This window comes from Schistocerca cancellata, chromosome 3 (genome assembly GCF_023864275.1).
Source record: "Schistocerca cancellata isolate TAMUIC-IGC-003103 chromosome 3, iqSchCanc2.1, whole genome shotgun sequence".
NCBI lineage: Eukaryota > Metazoa > Arthropoda > Insecta > Orthoptera > Acrididae > Schistocerca > Schistocerca cancellata.
Genome location: NC_064628.1, coordinates 750,077,267 through 750,099,188, shown reverse-complemented (window position 1 = coordinate 750,099,188; position 21,922 = coordinate 750,077,267). Strand labels below are relative to the sequence as shown.

The 21,922-nt window shown below is 37.9% G+C and overlaps 1 protein-coding gene and 1 non-coding gene across 2 annotated transcripts in view; one reads left to right on the top strand and one right to left on the bottom strand.

Moving 5' to 3' along the window:
* Window positions 1-21,922, top strand: part of LOC126176550 (uncharacterized) — a 954,985-nt gene that overhangs the window by 433,795 nt on the left and 499,268 nt on the right. The gene's annotated exons all lie outside the window — the stretch shown is intronic.
* Window positions 10,512-10,584, bottom strand: Trnat-ugu (transfer RNA threonine (anticodon UGU)). The gene has a single exon. It is a non-coding gene; the product is annotated as a tRNA-Thr (tRNA).

The following is a 21,922-nucleotide window of genomic DNA, read 5'->3' as shown; positions in this document are numbered from 1 at the left end:
CATGGCTACACTCCATACAAATACTTTCAGAAACGACTTCCTGACACTTAAGTCTACACTCGATGTTAACAAATTTTTCTTCTTCAAAAACGCTTTCCTTGCCATTGCCAGTCTACATTTTATATCCTCTCTACTTCGACCATCATCAGTTATTTTGCTCCCCACATAGCAAAACTCATTTACTACTTTAAGTGTCTCATTTCCTAATCTAATTCCCGCAGCATCACCCGACTTAATTAGACTACATTCCATTATCCTAGTTTTGCTTTTGTTGATGTTCATCTTATACCCTCCTTTTAAGACACTGTCCATTCCGTTCAACTGCTCTTCCAAGTCCTTTGCTGTCTCTGACAGAATTACAATGTCATCGGCGAACCTCAAAGTTTTTATTTCTTCTCCGTGCAATTTAATTCCTACTCCGAACTTTTCTTTTGTTTCCTTTATTGCTTGCTCAATATACAGATTGAATAACATCGGGGATAGGCTACAACCCTGTCTCACTCCCTTCCCAACCACTGCTTCCCTTTCATGGCCGTTAACTCTTATAACTGCCATCTGGTTTCTGTACAAACTGTAAATAGCCTTTCGCTCCCTGTATTTGACCCCTGACACCTTTAGAATTTGAAAGAGAATATTCCAGTCAACATTGTCAAAAGCTTTTTCTAAGTCTACAAAATACCTAAACTGAAATCGTATTATAATCTCTTCTATCTTACATTGTCAGTGCCGACCACATGGTTGCATCGAACACAGTGGGTGAGGCCCATGCTACAAAGAAAATTCGTTTAATATTTGGCAAACTAATTTACGTTAATCATTCAAGGCAAGATAATTCATGACAGAGTTCCAGCAAAACCAAATGAGCCAAGGGCACCTCAAGATCAACTTTGTATTACTGGATTCTATTTAGCTCCATACTCTTGACAAAATGCCAGACTTCTAACCATTGAATTTATCTTTAAAATTACTACCGAAGATGATTGCCACTTAACCCTAACTATAATTTTATTGAAAAAGAACTGATTAGTAATCTTAATAATAATGTACTTCATCCTCTTCAACTTTCGCAGACTACATGACATAGTCCACCATAGCCTACATCCATCCTCCGGTCAGATCAGGAAACGAAAGCCGAAAAGCGGCGGAGTGCCCGTAACAGTCACTCTGCTCTTCCATGAGGGAGAGTACGATGCCATCAACTCTCGAAGACTCTACTGCTACAGGTGTATCTTGGTTGGGTCCCCGAAAACGTCAGGTTGGCACCAAAACCTAAGTAAAGCACGCATCTCCATTCTATAGCTGTTCTGTAGTCGAACCCACAGTCAAAACACTCATTCTATAATTTCTAGCAACATAATAAAGATAATGGCAAGATGTACACAATGAAATAATTAATCAAATGAACACAGTGGCTACCATTCCTTTTGCGTATGCTCACTGTACCGTACTACACTTACAAGAATGACTGTTGTTGTTATTGTCTTCAGTCCAAAGACTGTCATTAGTTACGTGATCTGCCCATCTAATCTTCAGCATTCTTTGGAAGCACCACATCTCAAAAGCTTCTATTCTATTCTTATTTAAACTGTTTATCATTCATGTTTCACTTCCATTCATGGCTACACTACATACAAATACCTCCAGAAAAGATTCCTGACAAATCTATACCTGATGTTAACAAATGTCCTTCTTCAAAAACTCTTTTTCTTGCCATTGCCCGTCTACATTTTATATCCTCTCTACTTCGACCATCATCAGTTATTTTGCTGCTCAGACAGCAAAACTTATCTACTACTTTAAGTGGCTCATTTCCTAACCTAATTCCATCAAATTGCCTGATTTAATTCGACTACATCCCATTATCCTCCTTTTGCTTTTCTTGGTGTCCATCCTTTCAAGACACTGTCCACTCTGTTTAATTGTTCTCCCAAGTTCTTTGCTGTCAACGACAGAATAACAAAGTCATCGGCAAACCTCAATGTTTTTATTTCTTCGTCGGACTTAAATTCCTACTCCAAATTCTTCTTTAATTTCTATTACTGCTTGCTCAATGTACAGACTGAATAACATGAGGGATATAGCACAATCTTCTCTCATTCGCTTCTCAACTACTGCTTCCATTAATACCCCTCGACTCAAAAAACTGCGTCTGGTTACTGTACGAGTTGTAAACAGGCTTTCGCCCCCTGTATTTTACCCCTGATACTTTCAGAATTTGAAAAACAGTATTTCAGTCAACATTGCCAAAAGTTTTCTCTAAGTCTACAAATGCCGTAAAAATAGATTTGCCTTGCCTTAACCTAACTTCTATGGGGAATCGTTAGGTCAGTATTGCCTCATGTATTCCAGCTTTCTCCAGAATACAAACGGTTCTTCCTCAAGGTCGGTTTCCACCAGTTTTTCCATTCTTCTGCAAATAATTCATGTTAGCATTTTGCAACTGTGACTTATTAAACTGATAGTTCAGCACCTGTACCTGAATTCTTTGTAATTGGAATTATTACATTCTTCTTGAAGTCTGACGGTATGTCGCCTTTCGCATACATCTTGCTCAACAGATGGAAGAGTTTTGTCATGGCTGGTTCTCCAATGGATATCAGTAGTTCCAACGGAATGCTGTCTACTCCCGGGGCCTTGTTTCGACTTAAATCTTTCAGTACTCTGCCAAATTCTTAACACTGTGTCATATCTCCCATCTCATCTTCATGTACATGCTCTTCCATTTCCACAATATTGACCTCAAGTACATCTACCTTGTATGGACCTTCTGTGCACTCCTTCCACTTTTCTGCTTTTCATTCTTCTCTTAGGACTGGTTTTCCATCTGAGCTCTTGATATTCATACAGGTGGTTCTCTTTTCTCCAAAGGTCTCTTTAACTTTCTGTAAGTGGCATCTGTCTTTGCCCTACTGATACATGCTTCTAAATTTTTATATTTATCCTTTCGCCATTCTTGCTTAGCCATTTTGCACTTCCTGTCACTCATTTTTTAGACATTTGTATTCCCATTCGCCTGCTTCATTTATTGGATATTTATATTTTCTCCTTTCATCAATTAAATTCAATTTCTACTACACCTTGTCTTTTTACCCACTGTATCTTCTGCTCTCTTCATTGTTTCATCTTTAAAAGCTATCCATTCTTCTATTGTATTCCTTTTCCATGTTCTTGTCAATCGTTCCCTAATGCTCCCTCTGAATCTCTCTAAAACCTCTAGTTCTTTCGGTTTATCCAGGTCCCATCACCTTAAATTCCTACCTTTTTCCGTTTCTCCGCTTTTAATCTACAGTTCATAACCAATAAACTGTGGTCATAGTCTATATCCGCCTCTGGAAATGTCTTAAAATTTAAAATCTGGTGCCGAAATCTCTATCTTACCATCATATAATCAACCTGAAACCTTCCAGTGCCTCCAAGTCTCTTCCACGTATACAACTTTCTTTCATGATTATTAAACCAAGTGTTAGCTATGATTAAATTTTACAGTCGGCTCCCTCTTTCATTCCTTCAACGCAATCCATATTCATCTAGTATTTTTCCTTCTCTTCCTTTTCCTACTATCGAATTCCAGTCCCCCATGACTATCAAATTTTCATCTCCCTCAACTACCTGAATACTTTCTTTTACCCATCATACACTTCGTTCCGGCGTGACGACAAGCGCCGGCGCGAAGACCAAGAACAGTAAAGAAGAGAGGGCTGTGAGACGACGTCAGCCAATAGCAAGCTGACTAGGACGTCACCATGACAGCAGCGGCATCTACACAAAGAGAATAAAAGCGACGCGCTGCCTAGCTGCGGCCATACTAGTAGATAGGCCCTAGATGACGGACGAGAAGAGACGCACTAGAAGAGCCGCAGTGATATTAATGATAGCGGTGAGTTATGAACTTGTGTGATTAACTTGCATGGAAATTGATTATTTGCATGTCGCCAACTGCTTGCGACCCATCGTGTAGAAACGAAAGGTAAGTATTGTCAACTCAATGAAGTAATAAACTCCATTAATATGAATTGCTTGTATGTTGTCTAGTTACCCGAGACAACAGCTTCCGAGGCACCCTGTAAGGGACGAGTGGGCAGATACCACACATTTCTTCAATCTCTTCATCTGCAGAGCTGGCCCACATATAAACTTCGTACTAATGTGTTGGGTGTGGGCTTCATGTGTATCTGGGCTACAATAGTGTGTTCGCTATGCTGTTCATATTAGCTTATCTGCATTCCTACTTCTTTTACACATTATTAAACCTAGTCCTCCATTTCCATATTTCATATTGTATTTATAACCGTGTATTCAGCTGAATGGAAGTCTTGTTCCTCTGCCACTGACCTTCAATAACTCCCACTGTAACTTGAACCTATACATTTCCCTTTTCAAATTTTCTAACCTACGTGCCCGATTACGGGATCTGACATTCCACACTCCGATCCGTAGAACGCCAGTTTTGTTTCTCCTGATAACGACAGCCTTCTCATTAGCACTCGCCCGAAGATCCCAATCGGGATCTGTTTTACCTCCGGAATATTTTACCCAAGAGGATGCCCTCATTTAACCACGCGGTAGAGCTCCATGCCCTCGGCAAAAAATTACAGCTGTAATTTCCCCTTGCTTTCAGCCATACGCAGTAGCAGCAAAGCAAGGCCGTTCTGGTTGATGTTATACAAGGCCAGATCAGTTGCTCATGCAAGCTACTGCCTCTGCAACTATTGGAAAGGCTGCTGCCCCTCTTCAGCAACCACACGTTTGTCTAGCCTCAATAAATATCCCTCCGTTGCGGTTGCACATACGGTACGGCTATTTGCATCGCTGAGACGCAAGCCTCCCCACCAACGGCAAGGTCCATGGTTCAAGGGCCGAGAACAAGAATAACTAATGGGTCATATAAAACTGGGTACAATGTGACACACTAATTACGCGTAACCACTAGTCCCGTCTCAATTTACCTGAAATTTCACTATCTTCAATAACACAAATAAAGGTTGAACCTTTAACAATGCCAGCCACTCGTGGTGAAGCCTCAGGAAAAGCGTTGAAACAAATGTCGGCTGGAAAACACGAGATAGAAGCCGTCAGGCAATATGTCAGTCACTAGCCAAGAAAGCCTCAAGAATTTTGTACTTACATTTGTTTTCCAGCCATCGTCAATTACTTTGCTGCCCAAATAGCAAAACTCATACAGTACTTTTAGTATCTAATTTTATGTAATTCCCTCAGACACCTTATTTAATTCGATTGCATTCCGCTATGCTTGTTTTACATTTGTTGGTATTCGTCTTATAACTCCTTTTCAAGCCATTATACTTTATGTGCAGCTGGTTTTCCAAGTCGTTCGCCACTGTCTGACCGAATTACTGTGTCATCGACGAACTGCACAGTACTTGTTTCTTATCCCTCAACTTCAGTTCCCTTTCGAACTTTCTCTTTAGTTTCCTTTGCTGTTTGCAGAGCGTACAGATTGAATCACATAGCATGCAAGCTCCAACCCCTCTCACTTCCTTCTCAACTACCGCTATCCTTTCATGCCCTTCGTGTCTTGTAAGTGCAGTCTAGTTTCTGCACAAGTTGTAGGGAACGTTTCGCTTCCTTTATTTTGTCCCTGCTACCTTCAAAATTTCAGAGTGTATTCCATTCACCTTTGACAAAATCGTTCCCTAAATTTAGAAATACTGTAAACGTAGGTTTGTCGTTTCTCTTCCAAGAGAAGTCTTACGGTTAATACTGTCTTGCATGTTCCTAAATTTTTACGGGACCTAAGCTGATTTCCTTCATGAAGGGGTATACCAGTTTTTCCACACTTCTGCAAATAATTCGTGCCATTATTTTGCAACCATGACATGTTACACTAATAGCTTTGTAATACACATCTCGGCACCTGCCTTCTTTGGATCCGGAATTTCTCGATCGTCTGAAGAGTACAGTCGATGTAACTTACTTTGTTAAACTGCATTTTGTTACCATTTGTTACAATCCTTTATTTATTTGTTCCGTTTCAATAAGGTCTGTTACCCATTATTAAGAACTTGCACTACATAAAAGTCGATAGGAATATATAGCTTTAGATTGTTAACAAAGTCGCCAGATATCGTCTGTTGATTTACTCTCACACCTAACACCACAGGTCGCTCATGATTTACACCGACCATGTTTGACGGTAACGTGTGGCCGCAATAATGTTGCCGTCAACATCCCTGCAATATGCACTATTACTGTACTATAGCCAGACAGTATTGCTGATGGAGCAGGTTCTTGTTAACGTAAGCTGGCACTAAAGGACCAAAGTCAATTTCCTTTTTCCTCGTTTAAGTTTTAGTTAAAAATAACAGATTTAAATTATCCACATAAGAAACTCAGTTTCCTTTTTTAGTTAATACAACGATTTCTGTGTGAACAAAAAGTTTAATGCTTCCCTATGTAAATACCCATGTCATCATTTTGGTATCTTCTGTACAAATACTATCTGGATGGGTTGCATGTCATTTATGTTTGTGACATCCAGTTGTCATCTGAATATGGCCTAAAGCGGCTCCTGCACTGTCAATAATACTGCACAATAATACTGTGCAATAAACTGACATTCTCTCCCAGACTATTTAACAATATTGTCAATAACGTTGTTAAATAATAGCGTGATTCGGAGTACTGCACAATAAAGACACTGCTGCTGTGATATTGATCTACTTTGCTACAAGCAGAAAAAAGATAAAAAATTGGTTCAAGAAGCGATTGGTCCAAGGTGTGATACATTACTGGAAATGTATCTTCCCATCGCTGGCCTACGTGCCACCTACCCCCTCCCTCCCTCCCACACCCAAGACAGATTTCGCAGATGCCCACATCCCCACCATCAAAACAAAATAATACAATGAGAGACGCAGTTCCACCAAGTCAGCATTTAATTACACTTTGACACCTTGCTACTGGCAGTCCTACCGAAAACGAAATTTTTCCTCATTCTTAACATTTTTGTTTTTTTTACCCATCTGCGCTAACATACCACTCTATGCACTCTAATAATAATCCTCTTTCATCTCGTTTTGCACTCATTTTCGATACAATAACAACAAACCTGTTCTAACCTAACCTCCTTGGTCTGTGTAGCACGCGAATGACGGTCAAGGATATTGTCAATATAGCACACAAACGGCACAATACAGGGGGGGGGGGGTCCAAAAAAATGTATCCACTGCTTAAAAGTCCATAACTGGCAAACTAACTGACGGATTTGTCTCATCTTTGGTAGTGTAATAGTTTGCAGTTCCGGCAATCGCCACACAAGCGTTGTATTGCGTTGTTTTGTTTTGTCAGATGACAGTCGCCAGATAGTCAGTGTTTTGTTCTTAGTTGCACCTAGTTACTCGAGTAAACATGGCTGGCGCAAGGCTTGCATTCAATGAAAGTAAGTTTTGAAGTGGTATTTTAAGTACGAAAACATTAATGAGGTTCAACGGCAATGGCGAAATGAGTATTAAACAGAGCCACCGACACGTTTAACGATTCGTCGCATTCGAGACAAATTTGAAGTCGAAGGCTGTGTTAAAGATGTACACAAACAACGATCTGGACGACCTGTAACAGTAACAAGTCCAGCTAACTCCCGTCGTGTGTTACAATAATTCACTCCCTCACCACAGGAGTCAGTGAGACAGTGTGCCCGTGAAACTGGAATGAGTCTCTCAAGTATTCGGCGAATTTTGAAGACAGCAAAGTGGAAGTGCTACATCCCACGATCGCTACACGCAATGAACGAGGACGACCCAGATCGTAGAATGGAGTACTGCGAATGGTTTACTGACATGTTGCGCAACGATGAAGAGTTTGCAGAGATGATTGTGTTGTCTGATGAGGCACAATTCAAACTCTATGGTACAGTAAATCGCCACAATTGCATCTATTGGGCCGCCGAAAATCCGAACGTCCATATAGACAAAACCGTGAATTTGCCAGGAGTAAATGTGTGGTGTGAGTTGTCTTACTGGGGCTTGATTGGGCCATTCTTTTTTGATGGCACACTTACCGGTGCGGTGTACCTTCAGAAGCTTCAGACATCCATTTTGCCTGCCATCCGAGACTTGTATGGAAACGGAAGAGTTTACTTTCAACAAATGGTGCCACTACCAAAATCGTGTTAGGGCGTATCTCGACGAATATCTACCAGGAAGATGGATAGGCCGTAGAGGTGCTGTGGAGTATCCACCACGTTCCCCAGACCTAACTCCTCTGGACTTTTACCTGTGGGGAACACTAAAGGACGTCGTTTATCGACAAAAGCCACGCACATTGGAAGAATTTCGAGAATCCATCGTACATTCATGTGCAAATATCCAACTGAACACGTTGCAGTCAATAGTTCGTGCTGCAGTTCGGTGACATCGTTCGTGTGTGCATGTTAATAGCGACCATTTCGAACGCCTACAGTGATATCTTTAAGTTGGTCTTAAAGCTACACTTTCAACAGAAATGAGACAACTCCGTCAATTAGTTTGCAAGTTATGGACTTTAAAACATTGGATACATTTTTTGGACCCCTCTCTATATTTGGGCAGCTATTGCACTGTTTAAAAAGTTGAGAATATGCACTAGTGTGTAAGGACTCCGAGTTGCATTAAACCGGGGCCTACTTTGATACAACAGCTGTGGAAAAGGAAAGAACATGAGCGTTTTAAGTTCCTATCAACGTGGAGTTGCAATACAAGCTCGGGGAGCATAAAGATGAGGAGATAAATCAGTCTTGTCCTTTTCAAAAGAGACATCTCGATATTCGCCTAATTCAAACAGCCCGGCCCAAGAACCAAACAGCTGGCGCGTTCAACCCGTCATGTATGCACGGTCCAGATTCGCTACAAAATTTGCACAGTATCGTTTCGGTTTCTGGATCCAACCATCAACAATATATCGCACAACATTACTGATAGTCTAGGGGCAGTTTAAGAAGTTGAAATATTTTTATATTTTCTTAGTTGCTACCTTTGGAATCGGGTGTGTACTGGTAGATGAGGTTACAACCCGAAACCCACGTCGTACAAATATAACACAGCTTTGTGAAACAAGGCATAAAGTGCTTCGTTAATCAATACAATATACACTGTTTCATCAAGAGCGCACAGGTGAATCAATTAAAATTCTATATTATTTCACTGTTTAGGTAGTTGGAGCGCTTTCTAATTTATGACATTATTGTTACATTTTATCACCCAGTTCGATTTTTTCTGTCACTGAGTCTTCTTTCTTATCTGGGAATGGTGTATACAGAAAACGTCAATATGTTTCGTGGTTCGCCGTCTAGATTACACAGTAAAGTGCCGCTAGATATGAATACATCGAAGTGGTATATTCACTAAATTTAAAATCCTTACCTTCAACTCCATCTGCAGATGTAAACGAAGCAACACAACAGCTTTCTGTTACAGTGCACATAACTTTTTAATACTGAATATTACCTTGTGTGATTTCGTTCTGAAAAATTAATGATTTCAAATTCTTTATAAAAAATATTCCTAAATGATTCTGTGCTTGTAATCCATCAGCCTCACTGCTAGTTCTTAGAACTAGTTTAGTACACGTTATTCCCTCAGACCAGGCAGCTCTTATGTTAGTAAATAATTTACTAACAAAGTAAGTGAAATAACCTGTCATCTTAGCCAGCAAACCATAAAAAAAACCGTCAGTGCAACTTCGAGAGTGCAACAGACTACCAGTACGGTAGACTATGTGAGCTTAATAACTTCTGCCGTTGTGACATGGAAGTTCCCGGGCAAATTCATTTCTCCACGCGGAAGTATTAATGCCGCGCTGTGTCAGTCAACCTAAAGCGTTTGTGTTATGCCTGTAGACCTATTAAGGCTGAGGAACGCGCTGTAAGTTACCGAACAAAAGGCAGCTGCTCCGTTCAAAATGCTGTACATGAAAACGTTATCCTAACGAAGACCTAAATGTATTAGTCCAATAGAAGATAGATGAAACCACGCAAAATATCAGGGCGTAAATATCGGTAATCAAAAAGGGGTTGGTTGCTGTATTTCTTCATTAATATGAAAAGTAAATTCCAGAAGTAAAGAATACTGCTGAAAAATCCCTTTAACATTTCATTGGAATACTACAAAGCGATTGTCAAATGTTAAATAAATAAATGTCACGTTCCTACAGTTGTTTCTAAATTATGTAGCAAAATGTGTTTTTTGCCTCTCATTTGGAAACATACAATTGGGTGACCTAATGCAAGATCTGATCTGCAAAGAAGCACGATAAACTTGGAAGCATACTACTGAAAATTGTGATACGCAGACAAAGACGGGCAAAGCGTATATCGATGATGCACGAAAAAGATTATGCAGTAAAATGATAACGTCGTGGATTTCCAGTGTCGTGGGTTAGCAATTTCCAAAAACAAACGTTCAAGTGGTGCTACTTAAAAATTTTTGTAATACGTTTAAGTACTACAAAATTTTACTCTTAAGTCTACAGAAAACAACGTCTACCGAACCATGCAAATTAACAACAATAAAAATGTTAGCCCCCAGGGAGAATCGAACTCCCGACCCCTGGTTTACAAGACCAGTGCTCTAACCGCTGAGCTATGGAGGCGCACGTTAGTATCATCCCTCAGAGGAGTATAAAGGTAGTCCACTGCATTTTTCTACTAGATATGCTGTTGTTCCTAATGTTTTATGTTATATTACATCGCGTACCACGCATTCCTCGACGTAACTGTAAGGTACACATCTCTGTCGCACATTATGTGTGGATTTATGCACGACGATAACTACATGACAACAGCGTTTACCACATTTATTACTTCAGCCCGAAAGGCAGACCTCATTGTTTTCCTCAATACGTCGTGTGAAATGTTCACGATTCTCTGAAATACAAGTGAGAAAAGTGGTTCACAGACGACACATGGTCTAGAAAGTCGTGAATGTTCAATCCCCGTGGCTTTTGTACGAATAAATTGCGGTTAAAACAGAATTTACTCGCGACTAACAGTCATACGCGTTCTGTGTGTAACTAATCTTCCGAAAACCGTGGCTTCGGACACTACAACAGTTATTAATTTTCGATGCAAATTTTAAATATTGTTGTGTACTGGTATTGTATCGTCATGAGGGATTCTTATTAGCGTATTTGACTGGATTCAAAGTGCAAGAGGTCATTTTCAAAAACGAAGGTTTTGCATACATAGTAACTATGGTGCAAACGTAAAAATGCGTAATAAATACGGGAAAAAATGTGGAAACTAAGATAGAACCAGAGACGGTAATGGAAACGACGAAACATCAAGGATACAGCCGATACCTGAAATGCGTGATTAGTGTTCAGCATTTTCCATACGGTAACGGAGTAATTAATTTCCAAAACTATTCGTTCTATGATCCTCGATCCTTTTCCTTTACTCCTCATACGCATTCTGCCGATCTGCCCCTGTCCCCTCTCCCAAACACACGCAGAGACTATATGCGTAGGCCTGTATTTCAATAACATTTTGCATTTGCACGTTCATGCGAAAATAGTCATCTATTTATGATAATCTGTGTAAATTACTAGATATCTTACACTGCAAATATGGAATTCTGATTTTTTGTTGTAACTACCTACATAAAAGAGCAAACAATATTAAATCTTAAAGACACAGTATTGATGTTCCACAGTAATATTTATTTTATAATTTGTTGTGAAATCCAAGTACCAGCAGAATCTTCCATAAGAGTGCAGAAATTTATTATTCTACATTTACTATTTACAGAAGGCATGAAATTAATTATTATTTGTATACAGAATACTCTAACATATCACAATATGGTAAAAATTATATTTCTAATTTAAAAAATCATAGAAATAACAAGTAACAAGGTGTACATATAGAATTTTGGATGTATTACATCTGACTGCGTTTCACTGGGTACATATCAGACTAAACGTGCAATGGTTGAAAATTTTATCTTTCATTAGTTGGTTATAGGAATTTTCTGTCACATTTGGTTCTTTTTTTTTTCCACATCTGCCACTGATTTGTGTACGATGTATGAAGACTGGATGAAGGCAAAGGCACACCACCTCAAATAAGACCACACTTCACAAAACACTATGGTGTTCGGACGAACTGTTGTGTAGAGGACAGCTTTACTATATCTTCTATATATTATATGTAATGTATGCTGTAGGTTGAAAAGACTATGAAGAAAATTTAGACTTCTGTTAACTACTTTGGAATTGAAACTTCCTGACAGATTAAAACTGTGTGCCGGACCGAGACTCGAACTCGGGTCCCGAGTTCGAGTCTCGGTCCGGCACACAGTTTTAATCTGACAGGAAGTTTCATATCAGCGCACACTCCGCTGCAGAACTAAATCTCATACTTTGGAATTGCTCACTTAAAGAGTTATGCCACATAATGTTACACAAAGAATGAATGTGAGTTTGACTTTTATGTTGTGTTTCAGGGATCACTGTGTCAGAGAAATTTTAAAGTAATTATTGGATGCAAGAGATGATTTCCATCATGAAGGGTTTACACAGTGGAAGAGTGATACAAGTAACTTTGTGTGAGGTTGCTTTGGAAATGAGGTGAAATGGCACATGTGCACATCTCTTAACAAATCTGTGTCGTATATGGCATAAGATGCACTTTAAGATTTCCAACCAAATCTACTGGATAATATTTCCTCCTTCATATTATATAACTACGAATCTGAATCTAATTCAAACTCTTAATGGAGTTAGCTGTTGGTTCTTGGTGAAACGATCTATATCATTTTAACTAAGAGAGACACTTCTGTGCCATGTTTCACAGCTTTATTATTGCTGTATGACTTTGATTTTGGGTTATGAGCCAAAGGATCAGTTGTGTACTAGAGAATGGGCTTACAATCTGAACCTTAGATCATACCATAATAATAAAGTTGCATAACAGGGAAAAAGAGTGTTTTGTTTTGTTAATAATTCAAACTGTTTCCAAAACCAATGTATTTGCATCAGTAACTTCATAATTTGGATGGCAATGCTCAAAATACTATTAGCAGACTGGCTTATGGGAGTTTTCTGCAATCCACTCTTACACAAGTTACAAACATCCTGATCATGCCTTCAAACGTGTTTTGGTGCGAAACTCTGAACTGCATCCTTTGTGAATGGCTTAATTTGCATCAATAGCTGAAATTATACCAGTAATCTCTACCACTTCCCCATTAATTTAAATCTTCCACAGATCAACACACACATAAACATATTTTATAAAAATGAAAGGCATGAAGGAAAATCAAAGGCTAAGAGCATTTTTTTCCTGTCCCATAGTATTGACTCAACAATGACATGCCTTAATCTCACTGTCATTCCTGTGCAATAGTTAAGTTGGTTCAGTGAATGTATCTACTCCTAGTGCTTTCAGACTATTTTCTAGTGAGTGCCCATTTGTCAATTTGCAGCAGAAAAGAAATAAGGGGAGTCACATGTTTTCTGTAGACTGTATAGGCTAAACCAGCAAGAATTTTTAGCAAAAGACAGCTACAGTATGGTGGTAGTTGTCAAACTGAGTGAAAATTTATGAATGAAATAATTACTTTAAAGTGGATGTGTATATGTCTGCAACAGAGTTTGTGTGGCCACCCTCTTCAAAATCAGACAAGAACATCAAAACAGTTGTGTGAATGGTTTCTGGTGATCATCATGCCAGAGTTGAACATTAGCCATGGTTTATCATTTGCAATCACCCATGACTGTTTAAACTATTGCAATATTTGTGCTCACTGGGTTTGAAAATGGGGAAAGTACATTTAAGTGTTCTGCAAAAATACCTCCAGATGAATTGTGAGTCCATCACTAGGGACTACAGAGTAAGTGATAAGCATGGTGTGGAAACACCCGTCTCCGACTACACCAAAAAAAGTTCAAAAGCCAAAAGTACACAATGGCGGTGTTTATCATATGAAGGGTCATTACAATCTGAAAGAACAAACAGTGAATAGTGACAGCTACTGTGAGATACAGCAAGTGCCTACGCATAAAATCAAAACAAAAAGGAGAGGGAAGCCTTCAACAGATGTGATTTTTGCCATCATACAGCTGGGAAAAGAATCAAGGGCATTCAGAAGTTTGATTTTGAGCTGCTGGAACAAATAACCTAGCTCTCAGTGATTTTCACTTTTTTGGTCTGACAATGAGAAGGAGTTTTAATCAGATGATGGTTTTGTGGATGTGGTGCAGGAGTGGATTTGGGACAATGCCACAAAGCTTCTTCCAGGGCAGAATTAGGTAGCTCCTCAAAAAAGAGACCACATGTAAAGAGGTTTTGGGAGATTATGGAAAGAAATTCTGTTACTTGCAATGTAATTTTCCCTATAAAAATTTATTTTAAAAATCTGCCTTTACTTTTCAATTTTCCTTGTAGTAGGCAATAGTAACATATACTTAAGGTTTCATTTGATGAAACTGAAAAACACAATAGAATAGAGTCTTCGAAACCGAGTTTCTGATGTGTTTGAAAATGAAAGCATAGCATCAATGCGTATTGCTAGTTTTGCCACATGGCAGTGAGACAGACTTTTAACATAAAAATCATTCAAAAACTGTTGTTTGCACAATTATCGATTGAAAGATTTATGTTAAGAATTATTATAAAGGACAAGAACAATTAATTCACTGAACATTTTGATCTGAAAAGAATAGAATAATTATGGGTGTAAATAGAATGAAAAGGAGGTGAGTGGATCATGTAACTGAGCAACTGAATAATAAATGAAGCAAGAAATTTCACTTTCGGTTTCAAAGAGATAAGAAAAGACTGAGACAGTAATTAATTAAAGGTGTGCTGATGGCATTAAAAACATGTATGAGAAACTTTTATGTGCAAGCCTCAAAACTGTAATGCAAATACACTAGCTGAGTATGTAATACATCATCAAAAAAACTCTTTTGTGTTAACCGCAGCCTCCCTGAAAAAAAAAAATCACTATAAACTGGACAGGAAAATCTCTAATCTAGTTGTGAAAGATCTTGGAATTTCAGATGCTTTCTGCCTAATAATAACAGTAAATTCAGGCATCTGAAAAAAACCATAAACTGCAGGAATACAAAAGGATTATCAGAAGTAAAAATACAAGATTTTTCAAGAGAACTAGCAAACCAAAGTTGAGATGAAACATCTAGACCGACAAATGTAAATGTAGAAGTAAAATTCTTTTTCTCAATTTTGTTTACATTGAACTTTCAAAAGACTTTTCCTAAAGTACCCATATTTCTAGCAATGTCTCACAAAAACAAATCAATAACAGAATCCAACAGATAATTTTCCCACACACTTGAAAACATTGGCTCCATGAAAAAGAGTCATAGTGAGTCAGAGCTCTTAAATAACTACCACAAAAAAACTAATAGGAGGGTGTTGATTGCTGCAAAAAGTCATCTGATGATAAAGTAGTATACAATGCACAGAGTAAAGGCAACTAAGGATGGGAAAAACAGGAAACAGGATGACAAAACAAAGATAGTAACATGCAGGTAAGGGATTGAGACAGTAATATATAATCCACAATACCTAGCAAACTTTGTGGATAACCATTTTTCAAATGTCACAGAGAAATTACAACACAAAGTCCCAAAACAGATATAACACATTTAAATTATTGTGCATTATGTATAACCACATACCTATAAAGTCAGGAAAAGAAATAATGTTTGTAGTTCTAGACAAAGCACCAAACTATGTACTGAAACAATGAAAACAGAGTGTATAAGCTTCGTTATGACATATAATAAGTCATTCACATCAGTGAATTTTCCAGAGTATTTGTAGTAGGCAAGGATTGTGCCTCTGCTAAAGAAAGATAATGCCAAGGGAGAATCTGTTATGGAGGACATAGTAATAAATTACTTGGATAAATATAACCTTCCAAGTGTATCAAAGTTTGGGTTCCAAGATGGCAGAAATACAGAACCAACCACAACAGCAGTGGTACCTGCTGCTCTCGATAAGGAAAAGTGTATTACATGTGTATTATTTGATCTGCCTGACCCTCTGATACTGCTGATCAAAATATTCCATTAAATAAGCTAGAATCACTAGGAATAGGAAAATATGAGATTTGTATCTAGCATATATTGTACAACAAGTAGATATAACACAAACTTAAAATATGGCTACACTTGAAGCAAAATTCATATTAGAACCAAAGTACGATAAGCAAAATCCTCAAAGACCTTTATCATCATCCAATACACAACAAAGTCACAAAAAACATTTAGAAAACAAAGGCCATGCATTTCGGTTCAGACAGAAAATATTATCAATAAAATTAAATCCCTAAGCTACGAATATCTCCACAGACCACCTAACACACCCAAAATTTTGAAGTTAAAGACGTGGCAGTGTCACTCTTAGAACTGAATAGAACAGTCGCACGACATGTCATGCAGCCTAGAATCATCCGATTTAAATGTTGTTGACCCATCTACAAATATAGTTTAAAGCCTCCACAGATACCATACACATATATAATTGTCATATGTGCAAAAGTTAAATAACTGTTACATGTCCTCTTAATTTTTAAAATTTTTTGCAGTCTAATAACATTTTTAAGTATTTTTCAGTGTTAGCTTCTGTAGTTTATAAATGGGTATAGGCCTGCATAAAAAGAACACAGCATATTATTCCTTTGGCCAATGGCCTTTCCACAGTGGTAACACCGGTTCCTATCAGATTACCGAAGTTAAGCGCTGTCAGGCTGGGCTAGCACTTGGATAGGTGACCATCAGGTCTGCTGAGCGCTGTTGGCAAGCGGGATGCACTCAGTCCTTGTGAGGCAAACTGAGGAGCTACTTGACTGAGAAGTAGCGGCTCCGGTCTCTGAAACAGACCTACGGCCGGGAGAGCGGTGTGCTGATCCTCCATGTCCGCATCCAGTGAGGCCTGTGAGCTTAGGATGACACGGCGGCCAGTTGGTATCGTTGGGCCTTCATGGCCTGTTCGAGACGAGTTTTCTTAGTTTTTATATTATTCCTTTAGAGACTTTCCCTCAATGCAATATCAGTCCCATTTAGTTACATATTAATCATATGTACATACTATTCTTAGCAATGGATTTTTTCTAGGGAAGAAATGCAGAAAATACAAACAGAGATTTCAAACTACAGAAAAGGACCATGAGAACAACAATAAGAAATAGGAATGTGGTTCACTGCAAAGGTCTTTTGAAATCCTTGGAGATTTTAACTATATTACATGAGAATATTATCCTTTCAGTTATGCAAATAATAAATAACTTTGATAAATATTGCAGAAATTGCTCTGTCCCTGAGTATTTGATCATCATTATCATTTATACTGTACCTACATTTATCCAAAAAGGAATAAATATAAAACACAAACCAGTATTTTCTATTAAGGAAGAAAATTTTATCATAAACTGCCAAAAAATTGAAACTAATTTAAAGAGTATTAAAAAGTATTTGTTAAGTTATACTTAAATAAAATACTGTAGGGGTGCAGTAAAAAAGAAATATGACTTATTAATGGAACACCTGTCATTTTACAGCACACTTCCAGGCAGTAATGATTTTTTTCTGGAAAACTTCAAATGAGAGAAATGCAAAGAATAATACCAATCACAGTTGTAGTTTGTCATTCACAATGGATAAAATGAAAATAATATATCTTATCCTCTTTCTGTGCTCGATCCATCACTCATTATGGAGGGACACCAACTCAGTTCATCATCATCATCATCATCATCGTCATAGTCCTGTTGCCAACCAAAGTCTGTCTGTGTGTGTGTGTGTGTGTGTGTGTGTGTGTGTGTGTGTGTGTGTGTGTGGGTGGGTGGGTGGGTGGTGGTGGGGTTTACAAACGAAACAGATCAAGGACAGAAATTTGTGATGGAATTAGAAGTGTTCTCAGTGTAGTGTATATTTATCAGCTTTCTACAAATTAACAGAACAGTCTGTTTTCTTTACTTGAGTCTGCAGTTCAAAAGAAAAAAAAGTAATAAAGTGAGAGGGTCTAATATTTTTTGTCTGCAGTCATAATGTTAATGAAAGACACCTTTTCTGACGAAGCAGGGTACACTTTCCAATAACTGTCAAGTTATGTCGGTATTTTGCATGTGGAATTTATTCACTACTGATCTAGCAGTAACTTTGAAATCATCGTCATTCATCATTTTTACAAGCAGCAGTGGCCATTTGACACTGCTGAATATGATTCCCTCTGGACTTTTGAGTTTTGCATCTTCATTGATAGGCACCGATATTGTTTCTACATGTTTCTTATGTCATCTACCCATCATTCATTTGGTCCTCATCTATGTATTTTTTTATCCCTTGAAATCCATCATTCTCTGCAAATAACCACACAGAAAATCAGTCACAAAGCCAAGACTCAAAAATCTTCACTGCTGTATGTAACGAGTAAACAGGATAGATGCAAGCAATAAAACCAACTGGAGATATCCAGCTTGATTTCAAATAGCAGCAATGAATCTCTCTCATCAATGGCATGTTCAATAATGATCACAAATTTACATCCTACCGATACGAACTTGCATCATCCTACCGATATGAACTTGTACAAGTCGAAAGACGTGAATGGGAAACAGCAGTTGAGAAAGGAATGTGACAGTGTTGTAGCCTACTCCAAATATTATTTAATCTTTAAACTGAGCAAGTAGCATAAAACATAAGAAAAATCAGGAAAGGAAATTAAAATTTAGAGGGAAGAAATAAAAACTTTAAGGTCAGCCAATAGTAAACAACTTGGAAGATCAAGAACAAAATGGATAATATCTGGAAATGAGGTTTTAAGATTAATATCAAGCAAAACAAGAGTAATGGAATTTCGTCAAATTTCATTAAGAAATTAAGATGGCAGAAGTAGAGAATATGTAAAATGCAAACAGGCGATATGAAGGAAAGCATTTCTGAAAAGAGAAACCTGTTAACATCAAATACAAATTTAAGTGTCCTGAGGTATTTTCTGTAGGTATTTATCAGGAATATAGCCTTGTATTAAATGGAATATGGACAATAAACAGTTCAGGCAATAAAAGAATAAAGTGTTTGAAATTTGCTGCTGCTGAAGAATGTTGAAGACTGGATGGGTAGATCAGTCGATTAATGACGCACAGGTTGTATAAAAAAAGACTGGTTGATAAGACATCCTGGGGCATAAAAGAATAGTCAATCTGTTCATGGAGGGATGTGTGTGTTGGGGGAGATCCAAAACTGTAGAGGAAGGACTAAGATTGATCACAGTAAACACATTCAAGCAAATGTAGGCTACAGTAGTTATGCAGAGATGAAGTAATTATAGGATTAATTTTGATGTACACATTTCTGTTCTTTGAAAGATCCATTTAAGATATCTAGTATGGTCAGCACATAACTTTTTTTGAACAAATAAAAAAATTAATTTACACTTGCAAACTAAAGCTATTTATTATAATGTATGCAATAAAATGAAAAGCACTGGTTTCATAACTAATGGAAGAAGTGTCCACATCAGGCAAAAATTAGGGGGCCTATCACTATTTTATGAAACATGCCTTGCCCAAGAGAACATGGCAAGTATGGTACATTAGTTAGGCACTTGGCAAGTGTAGTAGCCACAAGGAGAAGGAAAGGGATGATAAGTAGTATAAGTGTAAGTGGATTTCCAAGAAGGATTATGAGAAGTGGTTGCTCAACAACAACTTCATAGTGCAAGAGCAGGTGGAATTCCCAACCAGGGACAGCAACTAAAAATAAAGCTGCAAAATTTTTCAATTTTTTTTTAGACATCCAGTGAAGGTGCTTACTCTAGAGAAGAAACAATGGACCAGATGTCGAGAATGATGTAGTAACAGAACTTTTGACAGAGAAACATTAATATGAATCAAAATTATTCACCAATGGTTTAACAGTAAGGTATGTATAGTTACCACTTTTCCAAAGTTATTTGCAGAACTGCATTTAAGGGTTCGATTGATCTCAGTTAGGCTAAGAAGATAGTCTTGTCATGCTGTAAGTGATCTGATTTGCCTGTGCAATAATCCAAACTTCCGTCTTAGAGGAGCAATGATTTTGGATATGAAACTTCCTGATAGTTTCTGTGTGTCGGACCGAGACTCAAACTCGGGACCTTTGCCTTTCTCGAGAGTGTTCTACCACTGAGCTACCTAAGCATGAGTCAAAACCCACACTCATAGCTTTACTTCCACCAGTACTGTCAGTAGCTCAGTTGGCAGAGCACTCGTCCGAGAAAGGCAAGGTCCCGTGTTTGAGTTCGATCCGGCACAGTTTTCATCTGCCTGGAAGATTCATGAAAATTTCACTCTGATTTTGGATATGCCTGCTGCTTGATATCCAACAGATGCTTTCCAACATTACCTCATAGATCAGTTAGACACAAAGTTGTGAGTGTTTGGATAATCATTCACAGCACCTCAAAACTCAGCTATTTGACATCCAAAGTGTGCAGATAAATGGGATGTCCAACAAACTGTACAAATGGAATAGATTGTTCGTATGTTACCAGGAAATATGCCTTTTAATTAATTTTCTATCTGTTCCTTTTACAGATCAAATGTTCCTTGCTGTGGAATGGTACATTAGCTTATTTGTTTTAGTTGTAAATATTTGTCATGTATTGTTGTTCTTCTGACATGTTCCACATCCTGGAGGACCTCCTCACTACGGATCAATTGGAATGAAAGTAAATCTAATCTAATCTAATTAGTGGCATTGTCTTAATCATGGAAGCAGCAACTGGTATTCTGACAAGAAGTGAAAAACAAAAACTTTTTTTTTGTTTAAGAAGTCAAATTATTTCTCTAAACATAATGCAATCAAAAGTGTAAATATTGTCAAAAATCAAACCCTGACTTAAAATTTTCCACTCTACTAAAAGTACTCTTTAATAATATGGAAGTCAACAGGTAAATATTCAGCCTTGTGTCTTGTGAGGGTTCATTACATAAAGTCATGTAAATCTCAGGTTAGTTCATACAGTTTATAATTCTAAATCTGAGAAGGGTTACATGTGTTGTAAAATAGGTATATACTGTATTGGTCAATTAAATTACTTTATATATAATTACTGAAGAGTTCATTGGCTTTCAGTCCCCATTACATTGACCAAATTCAAGAAAGTATTTAATAACAGCACAACACCAAAAGCCACGTGAAACTCATTCAGACATTCAATTCCCTGTACAACAAACTTAGTGTCATTAAATATATCTATGATAGCTATATATAACATACCGACAAGAAGCAAAGAACATCTGATTTGTTGTCCTTGTGACTGCGGCATTTCCCTTCTTCCAACCCAATGCTTTTGGGACACGTCATCAGAGTAATACATTACTTCAAAACACACATTCTGCACACGAGTTGTTCTGTGGCCTTCATATTCATCAATATTGTGGCTAATGAAACATCTGTGAAAGTGAATTACACAGAAACTGACATGCGGTAGACCATACAGCACTACCATCGTGAACTGTGGTCACGTTTAAAGGCAAATTAACGCTTAAGGCCCTATTTCAGTAGTCGGCAATTGGGTACCTTTTCCAACTGTCATGCTGTACTTTTTTACACCTAAAACCATACATACAAGAATTTTTCTCAAGAGTTTATCTGCTACATCACATATCAATGCGAAAACTTCTGTACAGCATTCTCCTTATATTCCTTAGACCGCAATCACAGAAACTTATAACAAATTCATACCTACTGTTGATGTAATATTTATTGCGAGCACGTTGTTTCTTCTTTGAAGGTGATTCGTTAAACATACTGTTCGACATCGTACACATCCTTGAAAATCATCAACTAACTGTTGAACATTTTGTAAGCACATTCCATCACCTTCCCTGTTACAACCGCTTTTTCTACTCCCCATCGTCATAAAAATTTGAAGTCAGTAACAGCAAGCATATGCGCCAATACATTTTCCTGT